The 20,632-nt window shown below is 47.4% G+C and overlaps 1 protein-coding gene across 4 annotated transcripts in view; it reads right to left on the reverse strand.

The window, feature by feature from the left end:
• Positions 1–20,632, reverse strand: part of pde4ba (phosphodiesterase 4B, cAMP-specific a) — a 1,458,049-nt gene that overhangs the window by 271,691 nt on the left and 1,165,726 nt on the right. The gene's annotated exons all lie outside the window — the stretch shown is intronic.

Consider the following 20,632-nt stretch of genomic DNA (forward strand, 5'->3'; position numbering starts at 1 on the left):
CCAATTACTAAAAAAGGGGCAAGCCTGGGAGTGGTCCGCCCCCGAGACAGGGCTTTCAAGAAGATAAAAGAACAGCTTTCCTCAGAGAACGTCTTGGCACACTACGACCCCAGGAAAGAGTTGGTGCGCACGTGCGACGCGTCTCCATATGGCGTTGGTGCAGTTTTGGCACACAGAGGGCAAAACGCACAGGAACGACCAATAGCGTTTGCTTCCAGGACGCTGGCAGCAGCAGAACGAAAGTATGCCCAAATCGAAAAGGAAGCACTGGCTGTGATCTTTGTGGTGAAGAAATTTCACCAGTACTTGTACGGGTGGAAATTCGCTGTAATTACAGACCACAAGCCATTGCTGGGTTTGTTGAAAGACAAAACAATACCACCAATAGCTTCGGCCCGGAACTAGCGCTGGGCCCTACCACTGGCGGCGTACCAGTATCAACTGGAGCATCGGCCAGGAACCCGGGTGGCAAACGCCGATGCACTAAGCAGGTTGCCATTACCGGACGCCCCGCTATTAGTACCCACATTGGAGGAAACAGTAATGACGTTACATTTCCTGGACTCCCTTCCAGTGGCTGCACAAAACATTCGTTTATGGACCCAAAGGGACCCGGTTTTATCAAAAATAAAACACATGGTGCTAACTGGGGAGATGGAAAGACCAGTCCAGGTGGAATTCCACCCTTACTGGAGCAGAAGAGAGCAGATCACCATGGAAGACTATGGAGGGGATCCTGCTATGGAGTGTTTGAGTAATAGTTCCAAGTCAAGGCCGTCGAGCCATACTGGCTGAACTACATCATGGGCACCCTGGAGTCTCAAAAATGAAGATGCTGGCCAGAAGCTATGTCTGGTGGTCGGGCCTTGACACAGACATAGCGCCATTGGTAGGTCAGTGCCAAGAATGCCAACAAAGGCAGAAGGTGTCACCGGCAGCCCCGCTGCACCCATGGGAATGGCCAGGTAGACCATGGTCGTGACTTCATGTCGATTTTACAGGCCCGTTTATGGGTTCAATGCTTTTTATAATAGTAGACGCCCATTCCAAATGGCTGGACGTCTACAAAATGAATTCTGCAAATTCGGGCAGTTTAGCACAGGGCTAAATCGCTGGCTTTGAAAGCAGACCTAGGCAGGCCAGTAACACGGTTCAATTCCCGCACCAGCCTCCCCGAGCAGGCGCTGGAATGTGGCGACTAGGGGTTTTTCACAGTAACTTCATTTGAAGCCTACTGGTGACAATAAGCGATTTTCATTTTTTCAATTCAACAACTACCATTGAAAAACTCTGCACCTCGTTTGCAACTCATGGTATCCCGGAGGTATTAGTTTTGGATAATGGATCGGTTTTCGCCAGCCAGGACTTCACAAAATTTATGAAGTCGAAAGGCATTCGGCACATAAGGACGGCACCATACCACTCGGCATCGAATGGTTTGGTGGAGAGAGCCGTCCAGACCTTAAAAGTCGGGTTGAAGAAACAGTCTGCAGCGTCTTTGGACACCAAACTGTCGCGCTGGCTATTTGACTACAGAACAACCCCACACGCCACAACAGGAATAGCACCGGCGGAGCTACTCATGGGCAGACGACACCGAACCCGGCTGAGACTACTATTCCCGAATTTAGGTGGCAGAATAGAGCAACACCAAGAGGCCCAATGCAGGGTCCACGACAACACTCGCCGAGAAAGGCAGTTCAACACGGGTGAAAATGTATGGGTCAGAAATTATGTGAATGGCTCCACATGGGTAGCAGGAACAGTCAAGGCCAGGACAGGACCGGTGTCGTATGAGATATGTGTGGGAAAACATGTAATAAAGAAACACCTGGACCAGTTGCGGGCCTCAGATTTGTTTCCTCCCCCGGAGCTGAGTCAGACCAACATACCAAGGACCGTGGAGAGTCCTCCCCGACAAACTATTCACGCCCCTCCGACACCACTAGTGAGGACATCCGACTCGGATCTGGACACCGTGGATGATGCCGCAGCTGTACCTCGGCCGCCGGAGGAAAGGGCCGAACTGCCCCTCAGGCGCTCACATCGGAAAATACGGGCGCTAGCTGTTATACCCCCCCTACGTTGGAGGCTGAAGTGGAGGAGCCGAACCCGGCGCAAAAACGAAGCAGGAGACTCATGAGTCATGAGGACCATGGGGGCTCCTCGGACTTTGGGGGAAGGGGTGTAATAACTTAGGCCAAGCCTTTAAGATTGGCCAATTAGAATACGAGTTCCCTGATTAGTGGCCCAATCAGGGAACCTCTTTCTGTATATATAATAGGGAGTGTCAGATCCTCTGCACTCCCAGTATAGAAAGCAGACTGAATGGTCATGGTTGTCCAGCTGTTGGGTTTGTAAATAAATGGAATGCTGGTGACGGGACTTCTGCCTCTGTGGACTTATTACACGTATGATTTTTTTAAAAATTCCAATGAGGAGGCAATTTAGCCAATCCAGCTGCCCTGCACATGCATTGGGTTGTGGGGGTGAGACCCTCGCAGACATTGGAGAGAATGTGCAAACTCCACATGGATCAAACCTGGGTCCTCGCCGCCGTGAGGCTGCAGTGCTAACCACTGTGCTACCGTGCCACCCACCGGATGAGTTGAACAAAAAGTGCAGTGTTATGTGAGAGTACCTTAGGAAATGGATGTTTATTACTGCAAGTGATGTCAGAGAGTGGGTGGAGCTGAGCTGTCTGTCAGCTTTTTACTTTCGTTTTAGGCTGTTTCCTACATGGTGTGTTTTAGTTTCATTTTCAGAGCTGGATAGCGGCAGTCACAGCCAGAAGGTGTATGAATCTCCATCCGTAATCTAAAGACCGTAAATCGATCCTGGTGATTTAAAACTAATAACAGTAATGACTTTAACCTGATGTGCTTCTGGTAAAAGGTGTTTTAAGTTGTATGGATGTTAAAAGGAAAGCTTAAATCATTACTCAGTGTTGTATTCTTTGGGGGTTGTATTTGAATTGATGGTTGCTAAGATGTTCACTGTATGTTTTAAAAAGGTTAACTTGAGTTCATAGAATAAACATTGTTTAGCTTGAAAAAATACTTTTCCATTTCTGCTGTACCACACCTGTAGAGTGGGCCGTGTGCTCCCCATACCAGAATCTATTAAAAGTTGTGGGTCAGGTGAACTCCATGATACACTTTGGGGTTCTCAAATCCCTGGCCCATAACAAATTGGGAGCTCATCCGGGATAAAAGTCTATCTATTGGATTGGCTTAGTGCACTTAAAGACAGTGAGGGGTGAGCATACTGTGGTTACTTTTCACGTGTGGTATTTTAGTTTAAGTGGGGAGTGTGTTGTGGACAATGGCTCTTTCAGAGGCTCTGAAGTTTTGGGGGATGGAGACGGTCGCACGCAGTACCTTACGGACAGAGACTAAAAGCAGACTGTTAGATTTGACAAAAATATTGCAGTGAACATTACCTGACAAAATGCGAAAAGATGAGGTAATTATGGTGGTGGCGAAGCATTTAAAGTTGCCTGAGATACAGTTGACTCATTGGAAATGGAAAAAATTCAATTACAACTTAAACGAATGGAACATGAGAAAGAATTAAAGCAGCTTGAATACGAAAAAGAGGAAATAGAAAGAGAGAGAGCAGAAAAAGAAAGAGATAGAGCAGAAAGAGAAAGAGAAAGAGAGAGAGAGGAAAAAGAAAAGGAGAGAGAAGAAAAGAGAAAAGAAAGAATAGCCCTAGCAGAACAAAAATAAAGAGAAAGGGATATACAGATCAGGTAAAAAGATAAAGAGAGAGAGTTTGAACTTCAGAAAATGACCATGAAACATGACAGTCAGTTAAAATTGGCAGACGTAAAGGGAAACGTATAATTGGAGGATAGTGATGAAGATGGTGAGAAAGAGCGTCAAAGTCGAAGGCTTGGTGGGAATCTATTTAAATATGTCCAAGCATTGCCAAGGTTTGACGAGAAGGAGGTAGAAGCCTTTTTCATTTGAATTGAGAAGGTGGCTAAACAACTGAAATGGCCTCAGGACATGTGGGTATTACTGATTCAAACAAAGCTGATAGGTAGGGCTAGTGAAGTGTTTGCATCACTACCGGAGGAGATATCTGGGATGTATGAGGAGGTGAAAAAATCCATCTTAGGTGCATATTAACTAGTGCCTGAAGCCTACAGACAAAGGTTTAGAAATTTAAGGAAAGAATTTGGTCAAACATACATGGAGTTTGAAAGGATCAAACAGAGTAATTTTGATAGGTGGATTAGGGCTTTGAAAATAGACCAGACGTATGAAGCTCTCAGAGAAATTGGAGGAGTTTAAAAATTCAATTCCTGGCGTAGTGAGAACTCATGTGGAAGAGCAGAGGTTAAAAACTGCGAGGTTGGCAGCAGAAACGGCAGATGATTATGAATGAGTTCATAAATCAAAGCTTGGTTTCCGACAACAGTTTCAGCCTGTGAGGGATAGAAACTGGGGACATGAGAAATACTCAAGTGGTAAAAGTAAAGGTGGTCTGATGGGAGATAATAAGGAGAGTGTACCTCAGATTAAAAAAGAAATCCAGGAGGGTGGAAAATAAATGAAAAATTTCAAATGTTTTCACTGTAATAAACTAGGCCATGAAAAGACACAGTGTTGGTGGTTGCAGAAAAGCACTGGGAAGGCTGATGTGGTAAAACAGGATAAGATAGTGGGGTTTGTGAAAGTGGTAAAGGAAAGCCCAAATGAAGCGAAGGAGGTGCAAATGATTGTACAGCCTGATCAAGAGGTGATTGATAAGAAGGTGCCAGATCCCTTTAAAGAATTTGCTTGTGTGGGTAAAGTTTACTCATGTGTATCAGAAGGAGCAGGTAAAGAAGTCACAATTTTAAGAGATACGTGAGCTAGTCAATGTTTAATGGTAAGAGATGAGGAGTTATGTAGTTTGGGAAGAATATTGCCAGAAAAGATGGTAATATGTGGAATTCAGGGTGAGAGGAGTAGTGTTCCATTATATAAGGTAAGGTTGGGAAGTCCAGTGAAGTGTGGTAGTAGGAGTAATAGAGAAACTATCTTGTCCAGGAATACGGTTTATCTTGGGTAATGATATAGCTGGATCACTTGTGAGAGTGATGCCTTCTGTGTTTGATAAGCCAGTGGCAAACAACTGAAGTATTGAAAGACAAATATCCTGGGATTTTTCCGGATTGTGTAGTAACAAGGTCGCAAAGTCACAGGTTAAGACAAGAGGAGAAGTCAAAGAGTGAAGATGAAGTTGAAGTGCAATTATCATAAATGATTTTTGATCAGATGGTTGAAAAAGAACAAGAACAGGTGGAGGATGAGGCGAATATTTTTAGTTCAGGAAAATTGGCGGAGTTACAACAGAAAGATATAGAAATAAAATGGATGTATCAGAAAGCATATACGGAAGAGGGATCTGAATGTATACCAGAGTGTTATTACCGTAAAAGTAATGTCTTGATGAGAAAATGGAAACCTTTACATATGCAGGCGGATGAAAAGTGGGCAGAAGTTCATCAAGTAGTATTGCCGGTAGGGTATAGAAAGGAGGTGTTGCGAGTTGCACATGAGGTACCACTGGGAGGTCATTTGGGAATAAGGAAAACTCAAGCTAAAATCCAGAAACATTTTTATTGGCCTGGACTACATAAAGATGTAGTTAAATTTTGTCAATCATGTCACACATGTCAAGCGATAGGGAAACCTCAAGCAGTGATAAAACCAGCGCCCTTAATTCCAGCATTTGAGGAATCTTTAACAAGGGTCCTAATTGATTGCGTAGGACCGCTTCCTAAAACAAAAAGTGGGCATCAATATCTTTTGCCGATAATGGGTGTGTCTACTAAGTTTCCAGAGGCCATTCCAGTACGTAATATTACAGCTAAAAAGATTGTGGAGGAGTTACTTAAATTTTTTACTAGATATGGACTATCCACAGAAATACAATCGGATCAAGGATCAAATTTTACCTCAAGGTTATTCAAAGAAGTTATGGATAGCTTAGGAATAAAAGAATTTAAATCAACTGCGTACCATCCAGAATCGCAGGGAGCATTAGAAAGGTGGCATCAGACATTAAAGACAATGTTGAGGGCTTATTGTCAAGATTATCCAGCGGATTGAGATAAAGGAATTCCATTTGTACTGTTTGCAATTAGGGATGCACCTAATGAGTCAACTAAATGTAGTCCTTTTGAACTAATCTTTGATCATGAGGTAAGAGGACCACTTAAATTTATTAAGGAAAAATTGGTGAGTGAGAAATCAGAAGTTAGATTATTGGATTATGTGTCAAATTTTAAGGAACGATTAAATAGAGCAGGTGAATTGGCTAGGCAACATTTGAAAGTTGCACAAAATGTGATGAAACGGGTCGCGGACAAGAAATCCAAAGTTCGCAGTTCTGCCAGTGGAGATAAAGTTTTAGTATTGTTACCAGTGGTAGGTGAGCCTTTATAAGCTAGGTTTTGTGGACCTTATCAGATTGAAAGGAAATTAAGTGAAGTGAATTATGTGGTAAAAACACCAGAGAGAAGGAACACTCACCGAGTGTGTCATGTGAATATACTTGACAGGTACTTTGAAAGGGAAGGAGAGAAAAGGAGGAGATTTTAATGATTCTAACGCAAAGTGACAAACCAAATCCAGATGACTGTGAATTTGACATACCTCAAATTAAATTGGAAAATGAGGATGTTCTTAAAAATTGGGATAAATTGTTGAGTTACCTTCTGGAGGCAAAACGAACTGACCTGAAAGTTATTGATATCACGTGGGCAGGTTTGTAGAGATAAATTGGGAAGTAATAAAATCGCTATTCATGATATAGATGTGGGAAATGCTGTTCCAATCAAACAACATCCATATAGACTTAACCCTTTAAAATTGGCACATGTTAACAAAGAAATTGAGAGCATGCTTAAAAATGGCATAATTGAAGTGGGTTGCAGACAATGGAGCTCACCCATAGTGATGGTACCAAAACCAGATGGTACCCAACGGTTGTGTGGGGACTATAGAAAGGTTACAAGAACGGACTCTTACCCTATCCCACTTTGGAGGATTGCATTGAGAAAGTGGGCCAATCACCTTTTATTTCTAAACTGGATTTACTTAATGATTACTGGCAGGTACCTTTATCCGAAAGGGCGAAGGAGATTTCAGCTTTTGTGACTCCAGGTGGTATATACCAATTCAAAGTTATGCCATTTGGCATGAAAAACGCCCCAGCCACATTTCAACGGTTAACTAACAAAGTCGTTTCAGGGTTACCCAATTGTGCGGTATACATCGACAATCTGGTAATTTTCAGCCTGACATGGACAGAACACTTGAAACATCTGATGGAGTTATTCGATCGACTTCAGGAGGCAGGTTTGGTAATCAACCTAGCCAAATGTGAATTCGGAAAGGCCCAATTCACTTTCCTTGGCCATACAATCGGACAGGGTCGAATGGTCCCACGGGATGTGAAAACAAAAGTTATTGGGGAGTTTCCGATACCCTCGAGACGATGGGAAATAATGCGATTTCCTGGTATGAGTGGATTTTGCCGGACGTTTGTACCCAATTTTCGCAGTCTGGTCGTTCCACTGACGGACATGCTCAAGAAGCGTAACAATTCCCAGTGGACAGCGGAGTGTCAACAGGCATTTGATGGCCTGAAGGCTGTGTTAACCACTGCTCCTGTGTTAGCCATCCCAAATTATACGAAACCATTCAAAGTGGTGGTTGATGCGAGTGATGTGGGTGTAGGTGCAGTGCTTCTACAAGATGACGACAAAGGGCTAAAGCGGCCAATTGGTTATTTTTCAAAGAAATTGAATTCTCATCAGAAAAAGTATTCCACGATTGAGAAGGAGACTTTGAGTTTGGTGCTGGCTTTGCAACACCAGCAATCCGCCTGACACCGTTATATATACCGATCATAATCCGTTGACGTTTTTGGAGCGATTCCGGAATAACAATGCACGGCTGTTTCGCTGGAGTTTATTGTTGCAGCCATTTCATTTAAAAATAGTACATGTGGCAGGACGAGAAAACGTGATCGCCGATGCTTTGTCACGAATGTGATGAATGGAAGCAGTTCCAGTTAGAGGAAGAAGAACGAAAAAAAAATGGACTATATTATTATACCTGTTTGCGTGTGTTGTTTTTTGAAACGAAAAAGTATATTTTCTTAAAGGATGGTGAAAAGGTGAAAAATGAAACCATCTTGAAGTTGATGGTGTATTTTTTTTTCTTGGGGGAGGTGTCATGTGAGAGTACCTTAAGAAATGGGTGTTTATAAATGGGTGTGTATATACGTATCTGTCGTGAGAGTACCTTTAAGAAATGGGTGTTTATTACTGCAGTGATGTCAGAGAGTGGGTGGAGCTGGGCTGTCTGTCTGCTTTTTACTTTTGTTTTAGGCTGTTTGCTGCAGGGTGTGTTTTAGTTTCGTTTTCTGTGTGTCTGTGTTTTGCAGGGAGCTGTGATGTCTGCCATGAAAGACTATCTCTGGATCATTTGGGTGATTTAAAGTAAAGCCTTTAATCTGATGTGACTTTGTTTAAAGGTGTTAAGTCTCTTGGAAGTTTGAAGGAACATTTTAAGGAGTTATTTACTGTTGCAATATTTTCTGAGTTATCTTTAAAGTAAGGGGTGTTAAGAGATCCAATGTTTATTTAAGATGTTAAGTTGAGTTCATAGAATAAACAGTGTTTTGTGTTTAAAAACCCACGTGTCTCTAATTGAAATACCACACCTAAGGAACCAGCCGGGTGCTAGGAAAAGCAACAAATACATTAAAGGGAGAGGTTGGTTAAACTCCATGATACATTTTGGGGTTCTGAAAACGCCTCGCCCATAACAAAATCATTACTTAGTGTTGTATTCTTTGGGCGTTGTATTTGAATTGATGGTTGCTAAGATGTTCACTGTATGTTTCAGAAAGGTTAACTTGAGATCATAGAATAAACATTGTTTTGCTTTAAAAAATACTTTTCCATTTCTGCTGTACCACACCTGTAGAGTGGGCCGTGTGCTCCCCATACCACAATCTATTAAAAGTTGTGGGTCAGGTGAACTCCATGATACACTTTGGGGTTCTCTAATCCCTTGCCCATAACAGCAGGATGAACTCCTAGTGGAATGCCTGGCACTAAGTATGGAGTCCACCATTACCCAGCAGCAGAAATCCAGTGGTGCCGCAACATGACCGCTACCACACTGAACAAGTAAGGGGTCATAAGCACTCTGAAAATAGCATAGTAGGCTTTGGAAGAGACCAGGATCTATAACTAAAATTTGAAAGGGGCCAAAATGAAAAGGAAACAAGTTGTTGCCCTCTTGGTCCAAGCAGGGATCTTACAGTTATTACCATTGCTTTCTGAGCCTACCTCTTCCTCCTCTTTGGAAGCATCAGGAAGCAACAAATAACTGGAAGCACAAGAGCAGTATCTACTGGGGCTGTAGGCCCCATGAATGTATTGCTAGTTGTATGCAGTGGGTGGGCAGGGTGCAGCCAGCAGTGATCCTGGCAAGGTAGAGGGGAGAAATGCAGGGCTAGCCAGTGAAGTGAAGGTCGCCCTCATTGCCAAATTTTCCACCATTCTTCATGGTGGGATCAAGGATCAGGATCCATCATAGATTGCTAAGTTGAAAGAACAGTGTGCTAAACACTGCACCTCGCAATCCCCTTAAAAATCTCATTTATTAAGGAATATCATCATCAATGAAAACTGGCAAAACCTTTCAAAGATACTTGTATGCAGGAATTACTAATTATGTCCTGTATTTGCAATGCAACACCAATGAAATGGCTCTATGTGCTTTCCCTTAAACAAAGACCGATTTAAATGTACATATATATGAGATCAATTTTAAAAACTAAGTTTAAAATTTTTGCACTGCCATGCCAACCACTTTATGCAGTTCACTGCTAATTAATCTAATTGAAACACAAGCCTCTATCCTAAACTCCATCACAACAGATATGAGCATCAAGTATTAAATACTTCAAACGTATTGATATGAAAGTGTGTATCGGTATTATGTTCTTGTGACACAGATTCCTGTAGCAATGTTACACTCATAAACGTACACACACACCTGCGAATCACCAACTCCAATCAATGTCTTGAAAATGCTACCCCTTTATTGGGTAAAGACAGATAAAGAGCATGATTCCCCGGCATCATTGCGCTCTCGCTTGAGCGAAATGAGGCCGTGAATAGCGGGAGAGGCCAAAAACAAGAAGCGTGTCAGGCGCCAAACAGATTGAGATGCAACCGGCCCACTCCTCTAGGTGAAATCGGGATCTTGCCGCAGCATGGCGAAAAAACCCAATTATCACCACTTAAGCCCGATTTCCATACAATTAACGTGAGCCGCACCTTATCAACGGCCTCCTTTGATTTATCGACTTCCCCAGCAAGTGGTCACGGTGGCGCCGATTAATACTCCTTTTGAAAAACGGAAACCTGGCGGAAGGGATTCTTTGGGGAGCCGAGGAGGTGAGCAGCCATCTTTGTTCACAGGCAAAGAGCCCGGGGCGCTGGGCTTGCCACCCCAGTGCTTGGTTGGGGATGGGGGACATTCGACTGGGAGGGGGACACTCTGCGTGGGTAGGCTGCCATGGGATGGTGAGGGGGAGGAGCAGGGGTGAGGCAACCGGGGGACAACCGCGAGTGGCACCACCATGCAACTCCCACCGATTGCCGAGGCCTCTGGCCGTGCGGCTGAAGGCTATTGCTAATAGGGAATTGGCAATCGTGGTTGAGTGAACGCTTCACACAAGCCAAGTGGATTCCTCTGGGTGGGCGGCCATGGGAGTCATTGCCTAGCATCCTAATCAGACCGTGATGCCTGGACACTGTGCCTGAACACCACACTACACACGCAGCAGCCAATATCCAAACACCCAGCGGATAGGACACAGCTCTGGGGACATGTCCACGGCCAGATGACGGGTGAATGCCATGAGTAGGGATCCAGCGCCCCATCCAGGTGACATTATGAGCAGGTGTCTGGGGCAAGGGTCTGGGGTCCGGTGAGGGGAGCCCACTGCAGCCGGGTGTGTGGACAGGGCGATCCGGGTGGAGGGGAGGGGGGGGGATCAATGGGAGAATGGTGGGTACCGGAGTTGGAGCCACCACTGTTTGTCAGTCTAACACCCTCTCCCAATGCCTTTCAGATATTTAACACTAGGGCAGGGATTTTGGACCCATCAGAACTTGCCCTTGTGGTGCTGCTGCTAGGCTGGGCGGCCAGGCGCCTGAGACGGTGGCAGCAGCATCAGCAGATGCCCGAGGTGGCGACCCATGTGCCAGCGTGTCAGGCGTCGCTGGTCGTTTGAACAGATGACGGACATCGCGTGCCGCAAGTGGCTCTGCCTCAACAAGGAGATGGTGTGCACCTTGCCATGTCCTCGCAGACTTAGCACCACATGGAGGAGGAGGACACCCGTTGCCGGTGGCCGTCAAGGTTACCGCAGCCCTGAACATCTACGCCTCAGGATCCTTCCAGGGCTTGAGCGGGGACCTGTGTCACAGGCCACAGCCCACAGGTGCGTCCGACAGGTCACGGTCACCCTGCTTGTTCTGGCAGAAAACGACATCAACTTTGACATGGACCAAGCCCAACATGGTGCCCGGACAGCAGGTTTCTCTGCCATTGCTGGGATGCCCTAGGTCCAGGGGGTAATAGATGACACGCATGTTGCCCTGCGCTCATCAGGAGCCATCTGGGAATGCCTTAAGCTAACAGAAAGGGGTTCCACTCCCTGAACATAGAGCTTGTGTGTGACTACCACATGAAGATCATTCACGTGTGCACATTTCCTGGGGAGTGTCCACGACAGCTACATCCTGGGGCAGTCAGTCACCCCCGGCCTCTTTGAAGACCACCCCAGGATGGGCGGCTGGCTCCTGGGGGATAAGGGGTACTCGCTAAGGACCTGGCTACTGACACCAGTATGGAGGTCGGAGACCGAAGTGGAAATCCGGCACAACGAGGCCCATGCGGCCACCGGGGCTGTGATTGAACGGTACATTGGACTCCTCAAAATGCGGTTCCCGCAGACAGCTGAGCACCAGTCCTCCTCAATCTATGCCATAGACTGACCCCTGCCTGTCTTCTGAGTGGTCGCTCACACCCATCACCTGCCCGGGGAAGGGGAGATGCCTGGAGAGATGGGCCAAGGGTTCGGTGGTCGGCCCGCATTGCAGAAGTGATAGAGGCATAATACTGGTTGTGTTCAAGGGCGTTTAATGTGTTATACAATTCCCCACTCTCCCGAAGGTGCCGCCCTACTCCCCAACCCCCTCCAACCGCGACCTACATCCCTCACCCACTATCTAGCTCCTCCCCGGTGCCCTCGGTGATCCTCGATGTGTTTGACCCTACTAGCTCCACCGCTAGGTCTAGGTGTCCCCCTAAGATACACATCGCTGGTGGAAGCAGCCAGGTGCTTACCTCGTCCTGTGGCCTTCGATGCCCTGACGGGCGTCCTCTGGCGGCACATGAATAGCTGTGCTGTCCTGTCCCGTGTGCTGGCTGCGAAACGCGGCCTCATCAGAGGGATTCATCTCGGGAGAGCTGCTGGCCACCATCGCCACTCCATGGGACAGGGCTGAGTTGGCACCCAGCGCTTCCTCCTCCCGCTAGGTGCCCATAGGGCCCTGGGGTTCACCTTGGGACGGAGGGGCAGCTGGATTGAGCCTCGGCCGCCGCCCCTGCTTCATCTGGCTCTGCCAGCCCTGGTGGTTCCCCATGGTCTGCACCATTGTGTCGACACCCTCGACGATGCTCCTCAGCGATTGGGACATGCTCTGCAATGCCTGGGCAATGCCCACCTGCGACTGGGTCAAGCTCCGCAGCACCTCGGTCATTGCCATCTGAAAGCAGAACATGTCCCGCATCACCTCATCAAGATCGGCCTGGTACTGGGTAGTATCCCCCAGCGATTCGGACATTCTGCCGAGACCCTCAGCCATGGCCGTCATCGACTGCGCGATGCCTTGGACACCTTCACTGATGGTGCCGACGTTGTGCACCAGGCTCTCCCTTGCAGTCGCCACCCTAGCAGTGTCAGCCTCGGTGCCACACATTGCTGGAGACATCTCCAGCTCCCGTTGCCTCTGCAACTCCTCCAATTGGCTATGGACCTGCTGGAGCGTCGCTGGCATCTCCCTCTGAATGTTCTGACTGCTCCCTATCGTCTCCATCAGCTCTTCCATAGGCTTAGCATCTGGCTGGGACCCAGCTAGGACCTGGGATCTAGCAAACCTCCGGCTACTGTCTTGTCTGGGGTTCCTGTCTCCACCTGATGTACATCAGATGCCTGACCACTAACGTCTCCCACCGAGTTGCGTATCTCTGCGAGAATGGAGGGTGGGGATGACAGCTGTGACGCCGCGATTGTGTCTTCCTTGGAGCTCCCCTCCAAGGTGGCCTCCTGGGAGATTGGAGAGGGGGCAACCCGGGATGGGCTGGCGCCGTCGGCTGGAGGACCTATGGGAGAATGGACATGTGCTCAGTGGGAGGGATGGGTCAGTCAGTATGGCAGTAACAACTCATGTTTGACAGGTCCTCCGGGTCTTACCCCACCTCTGCAGCTTCCGCCAACTTCCATGTTGGTGACCGCTCTGTCCTCGGCCACCCCAGTCATCTCCAGGGCCTGCTCCTTGAAGGAGGTGAAGATTCTTAAATCGGGTACATGTCCGCCATCTGGGCCCGCCCCAACGGTTGTGTGAGAGCTTAACCTGAGGAGTCACAGAGAGGGCATCATTAGCCACAGGCGTGGTTGATAGTGGTGGGATGAGGTGTGAAGGGAGGGTTGGGGGCTGCATGGAGAGTTTGGGGGGGTTAGATGCTGGATGCTCGCATGCGAAGGAAAGGTCTTGGAGGGGGTGGTGCGGGCGGGCAGGGTGGCGTTGGTGTCTATTCACTCGTGCTGCCCGGTGTAGGTCATTGACCTTTTTACGGCACTGGAGGCCAGTCATCCTGGTCACACTGCCATAGCTTACAGCCACAGTCACCTCATCCGAGCCAGAATTGGTTGCCCTGTGACTGACCCTCCGGTGCCCTCGGGGAACAGGACATCTCTCCTGGCATCCACCTCATCTAGGAGCCTCCCCCGGTCCGCATTGACGAATCTTGGGGCCAGTCTTCTCGGCGCCATGGCTGTGAGCTGAGTGGAGTTGGCTGAGCAAATGCTGCTTAAATGCTGCTCTAACTTTTTAGCAGGGGCTGGCGAGCACGGTGCCGGTGAATCAGCTTGTGAGCCTTCATTTGCAACGAGAAGCCCGTGAGGCCTCGTTGAGTGGACCAATTAACATTGAATAGCGTTGCCGGCCTCGCTGGACCGGGGAGCTCGCAGCAGTACCCGCTCACTGCCACACTTAGAAATCTTTCCAGAGAATGGGGCCCAAACTATTTCCTTTGGGGGCAGGTGAGAACAATCTTAAAATTAGAGCTCAGCTATTTGGGATTCCAATCAGGAAGCAGTCTTTAACATGAATGGTAGTGGAAATCTGGAACTCACTCCTCCAGAAGGCTGTAGGGTCAAAATTACATTTTCAGCAATGAGTTGAACAAATTTGTACCAGGTAGAAGTAGCAAAGAATATGGATCAAAGGTGAGTAAATGTAAGTTGAGGTACAGAATCTGATTGACTCTTGGAAGAGACTTAAAAGGCCCTGCTCTTCTTTCTATATTCAGCCAATGCACTATGGTCCAGTTTTCTTGGGGGTGGGGGAGGTGGTCGGGGGATGAGTGTATATTAAAATCAATTCCAATGTTATAAGCCTTGATTTCACCTTAGTGAGGATGTGGACAGCAGGAGGAGGGTAAATGATGGGACATTTAAAGTTAAAGACAAATCAGGCTCTGACATAGGGAGGGGACAGGTTGGAGGTGAAAAAAAGATTGGCCAAGCCTTCCAGTCTTTCTGAGAGTAACTTCAATCACCTATCTCAGTTCCGAACGTAGCAGATTCTGGACCACAATGCTTCAGACAGCAATTAAGGTCCTCCTGAAACCTCAGGGAGAGTCAGAATAGACAATCTTTGATCCTCGAAGATAACCTGCAAGAATCTCATTTTCTGAAATGATGGCAAATTATTTGGCAAAACAATAAACCAACAGTCTCCATTTTCACAGTAAGCATCTGGCAGAGTTCAAAGAGGGCGAAAACACAATTTTAAAAAAGATGTAATGGGATGAAAGAAGTTCAGCCAGCAGTTTCCATAGTACTGAACCACTAATCTCAGTCAGTCTAATGCTCAGCTGCTTCCCCACAATGAAAAGGAAGAAGGAATGAGAAAAGGAATCAATAATAATATTGGAGAGGGAAGAAAACTAAAATTAGGGCAAGAATTCTACTGCCCCACCGGCAGATGTGGCGGCCCATTTAAATTGCTGTTTACTCCGGTGGCACCATAATGTCCCGCAAGGTGGGAGAGGCCATACAATCCTAAACCAGGAGGAACTGTTTAGGTGGGAAAGATGAAGGAGAATTTTAGCACTAACTGATAGAGAGTCAGGAGATAAGATGTCACCATTAACTGGAGTGGATAGAGTGCACCTTGAATAGTGGAGAAGAAAATGAACAAGGTGAACGACAAGAATGTAGGAAGACTGAAAGGGAAAAGTGTGCCATGTTGAATGGACAGTGAGAATGCGGTGGGAAGGTCAAAGTCTCTGCAGCTGAATTGGGAGATGTGAAAAGTGCAAACTAAATTCAAAGCGCAGTAGGAGATTATTCCCAGTTACAAACTCGAAATATGAGAAGAGAAGAGGTTATTTTGGAAAGGGGACAATAGTCTGGAAATTTGATGAACCTGCATCCAGTTTACAGGCAGAAAATGTGTGATAAAGCTTCCAAAATGGCAAGCATTTTTTGTGTGCATATCTTGAGCCATAAAGGTATTATCCAGTGTGTCGGTATAGGTAGCAAAAGATGCAGCCAGGACCCATACCTGAAACAGGTGTTAGGCCCTTTGTAGATACAGATAAGGAGCCTAACTCCTTTTTGTGCCGCCTTTGTAAAACTGAGCTCCTCTGAATGAAGTCAGTGCGTGTCTGCTGTGTTCAGGAAAAACTGGTCTACATGTGAACTGACCAGTGGTCCTTAAAATGAACACTTAAAACCATCACCAAAATGATTACGTTGCTTAACATAATTTACTCATTCTGGCTCTGCAGTAAAACATGGGTCACTACAAACCAACCCAACCCTAGGATTGCCATCCTCCCAGGACTGGCCTGATGTTTCTAGGAATTGAAGACCAATCTCCAGGACACTGCTGCATGCAATTGTGGAGAAAAATCATAGTGATATTAAAAAAGATAGTTTTTAAAAATTTGAACATTTCTCTTCGCCAGATATTAAAATATTGCAAATGGGGTAAAAAGACTTTGAGCGTGATGTATTGAAAAACAAAGTCCTGTTGTGGGTGGTTTTAGTGCCGGGCTCGAACCCTGTTATTTTTTTCGGGCCCCGGCGGGGAATGCCCCACCAAGGCACCACTTACCTTCACTTCCTGCACTAAGGAGCTCCACTCGCCAGTGCAGAAAAACATCAGGCTCTCGGTCCTTTAATGCGACCCACAGATTACTCCCCCCCTCCAATGCCCCAACAATTTACCTGTTGGGGAGTTTTTAATCCCCCGCACCCCACCTCATAAGGGCAGGTCACCCCGGGCCCAAACCCCGGCGGCGAAAAATGCCACCGTAGCACCATCAGCCTGGCACCCTGTCAGTGCTACCTGGGCACCCTGGATGTGCCAGGTTGGCACCTGGATGGCACAGCCAGGGTGTTCAGGTGGCACTACCAAGGTGCCCAGGTTCAATCAGCAGTGCCTGGGTGCCAGCCTGCCCAGAGGCTGACCATGGAGGGGGGGGCCTCCAATCGCCCGGGAGCCCCCACCAAGTGCCAAATCGCCTGGTCCTTGTGGAGAGCAGTGCTAAACTGGGGCCTAGCTGGGGTCGTATTGGTGAGGGGATTCAATCCCAGGAGCTGGTTAGATCCAGTGAGTGTGCCTAACTGCACACTTAAATATACAAATTTAGGTCCTGCACATTATGGCCGGATCCAGATCGCGACGTCTCGCGAGATCCCGTTAGCTCTCACGAGGCGTGGTGAGCTGGGTACATCTCGCAAGAGGCCACTCATGGGATTTACCGGCCACGTCGCGTTCCGAGTCAGGCGTGATGTGGCCGCTAGTTTGCGCCCATTATGGTTGACAGTCAATCCTCAGCCAATCGGGTAGGGAGTCTTTCCGCTTTCCAACTGGCTTAAGAAAGAAGTGCATCATAAAGATGGATGTGTCAGCTGACAAGTGGCTGGGGTGTGGGGAAAGTCATGTGATGATACTTCCAGGAATACATGTAATCACAGTTGGCAACCCTTCCCCGCTCTAACACCACTCCCAGAATCCTGCCCATTGCCTCCTGATCGCAGTCTCCCTGCTTCATGTGACAGTTGCACCCTGGCATCGACCAGCGTGGATTTCAAAGGGCCCCTCCCCTCCACCGACTGAAACATGTATATTCTCAGTGTGGTCGATGAGTACTCCAGGTTCCCTTCGCCATCCCATGCCCCGACATGACGTCTGCCAACGTCATCAAAGCCCTAAACACTGTTTTTGCTCTGTTCGGTCTCCCCGCCTATATCCACAGTGACAGGGGATCCTCATTCATGAGCGATGAGCTGCACCAGTTCCTGCTCAGCAGGGGTATCGCCTCCAGCAGGACGACCAGGTATAACCCCCGGGGAAATGGGCAGGTAGAGAGGGAGAACGGGACGGTATGGAGGGCCGTCCAACTGGCCTTACTGTCCAGGAACCTCCCAGCCTCTCCCTGATGCACTCCACTCCATTCGGTCACTGCTGTGCACCGCTACGAACAATACACCCCATGAACGTCTTTTTGCCTTCCCCAGGAAGTCCACATCTGGGGTGTCGCTCCCGACTTGGCTCGCAGCTCCAGGACCAGTCCTGCTCCGTAGGCACGTCCGCCTCCACAAGGCGGACCCGTTGGTGGAAAGAGTGCAATTGCTCCATGCCAGTATGCCTATGTGGCTTACCCCGACGGCCAACAAAATACTGTCTCCCTCAGGGATCTGGCACCAGCAGATTCTACGCACACACACTCCTCCGGCCCGGCGCCACCCTCCCCTCCCCCGGCGCTCCCAGCATTAACCCCACCAGGACCATCTGTCCTTCTCCTGCCCACGCCCTAGGATGAAGAGGATTCCGGCATGCTCCCGGAGTCACCTGACATCAGGCCAGCATCGACATCGCCGCCACCGCTACGTCGCTCCCAGCAGAACATCAAGGCACCAGACCGGTTAAATCTCTGACTGGCACCGGACTTCAAAAGACATTTTTTTCTGATCAAATACTGTAAATATAAATTCATTGCTGTATATAGTTCTCCACCACCCCCGCCGGACCAATTTTAACAGGGGGTGAATGTGGTAAACCAGTGTTGCACCTGTATTAGGTGATGTAAGGTAGGACCTGTACTACAGGTTCGCCGGTAGTCCCTGCCTGCTGGCTCCGCCCAGTAGACGGAGTATAAGTATGCGTGTCCTCCATTCAGCAGCCATTTCGCCAGCTGCTGTGGGAGGCCACACATCTTAGAGCAATAAAGCCTCAGTTGTATCCAACTCTAGTCTTTGTTCAATTGATCGTGCCTCACACCCTTGAGGACTTGTCGCAGCTCATCTTGTTTTTCTTCTTTCCAGTCACCTTACATCCCCCTGCTTCCTGATTTCTGCCTCCCTGTCTATCTCAATCACAGCCTCCCTCCCAATCTTGATTGCTGCCTCTCTTCCTTTCCTGAGGATTACCACACTCCCTCTATCCCAGAATTTTGCTCTCTTCGAATCGCCTGCCTCTCCATCCTGATTATTTCACCACTTTTCCCTGGACCAATCATGGGCCACTACTGACAATGATGTATCCATGTTGAGCTGCCTGAGGATGACCTGCAGCTATCTACAGATTTCTGGCCTGATGCAGGTGAGTCCTATGGGTTTGAGTCTACCTGGTCCAGAAACTCAATGAAAACTAATTTCTAGGTGAATGTTTCTCAAATTTCAGGGTGGCAGTGACAGAGTGTTTCTGGGAACTGGGACAACAGCACTGAATATAGCTGTAGCTGGCCAAGCTCTGAAAGACATATCTACCAGGCTGGGCTTGTGGCATTGGCGAGAGGCCAAACAAAAGGGAAACCTAATTGACTTCATCCTCACCAATCTACCTATCACAAGTATATCAGTCCATGACATTATTAGTACGAATGACCACCACCACATTGTCCTTGCAGGAGACATAGTTCCTTCAAGACACTGATTATACCCTCAATCACGTTGTGTCACCCTACAACCATGCTAAATAGAATAGATTCAGAACTGAGTAAGCAACTCAAAACTGAGCATCCATAATGTACATTGGGCCATTAGCAACAGCAGTATTGTATTCAACCACAATACAATTCCTCATGGTCCAGCATACCCATCAGTTTACCATTGTTGTCAAGCCAGGGGATCAACCCGGATTCAATAAAGAGTGAAGCAGAGCACATCAGGAGAAGTACCAGACACACCTAAAAATATGAAGTATTAACAGGACTACATCTTAGAGGGACCAGCATGCGATAGACAGAAAAAACAATCCCACAACCAATGGATCAGATCTAAACTTTGCAAGCCCTTCCAAATATAATCAATTAAAAACTAACTGGGGATGAGGCTCCGTCATCAAATTTGTCCTCAATGATGACAGCCAAGTACACCAGTGCAAAAGACTAGCCTGAAGTATTTGCAACCACCTTAAGCAAGGAGTGCCACATGGATGATCCAACCCAGCCTACTCTTGAGGTCTCCAGCATCAAATGTGCCAGCCTTCAGCCAAATAGATTCATTTCATGTAATGTAAGAAATGGCTGAAGGCCCTGACAGTATCCTTACACTAATGCCAAAGATCTGTACTCCAGAATTGGTTTCATCTTGGACCAAACTATTCCAGTACAGGGACATTACTGGGATCTTCCTGAAAATGTGGAAAATTGTCTACAAGGAGCAGGACAAAAACAATCAGTCTTCTCCCCATCATTACGAAAGTGATGGATGATGCTGTCTACAATGATATCAAGTGGCATTGAGTCAGCAATAACCTGCTCGCAGATGCTCAGTTTAGGTTTTGCCAAGGTCACTCAGTCCTGACCTCAACATAACCTTGGTCCAAACATGGACATAAGAGCTGGACTCCAGAGATGAGGTGAGAGTGACTCCCTTCACACCAAGGCAGCATTTGACCAAGTGTAGCATCAAGCAGCCCAGCAAAATTGGAGTCAGTGGAAAAACTCCAAACTGGTTGCAATTATACCCAGCTGCTTCCTCAATAACCTTCCCTCAATCATAAGGCGAAAGGTGAATATATTTGCTAATGAGTCTACTGGATTCAGTGCCATTTGTGACTCCTCAGACACTGAGGCAGCCCATGCTCATATGTAGCTAGAGCTGGACAACATTCAAGCTTGGGCTGATAAGTGCAAAGTAATATTACTGCCAAACATGTTTCTTCCTGTCAATGCCTTATAGTCTGGATGACTCAAAACGTCAGCTCCCTTTTCTCTCCACAGAGACCAAGATATTG

The sequence above is a fragment of the Scyliorhinus torazame genome, chromosome 7 (assembly GCF_047496885.1).
Source record: "Scyliorhinus torazame isolate Kashiwa2021f chromosome 7, sScyTor2.1, whole genome shotgun sequence".
NCBI lineage: Eukaryota > Metazoa > Chordata > Chondrichthyes > Carcharhiniformes > Scyliorhinidae > Scyliorhinus > Scyliorhinus torazame.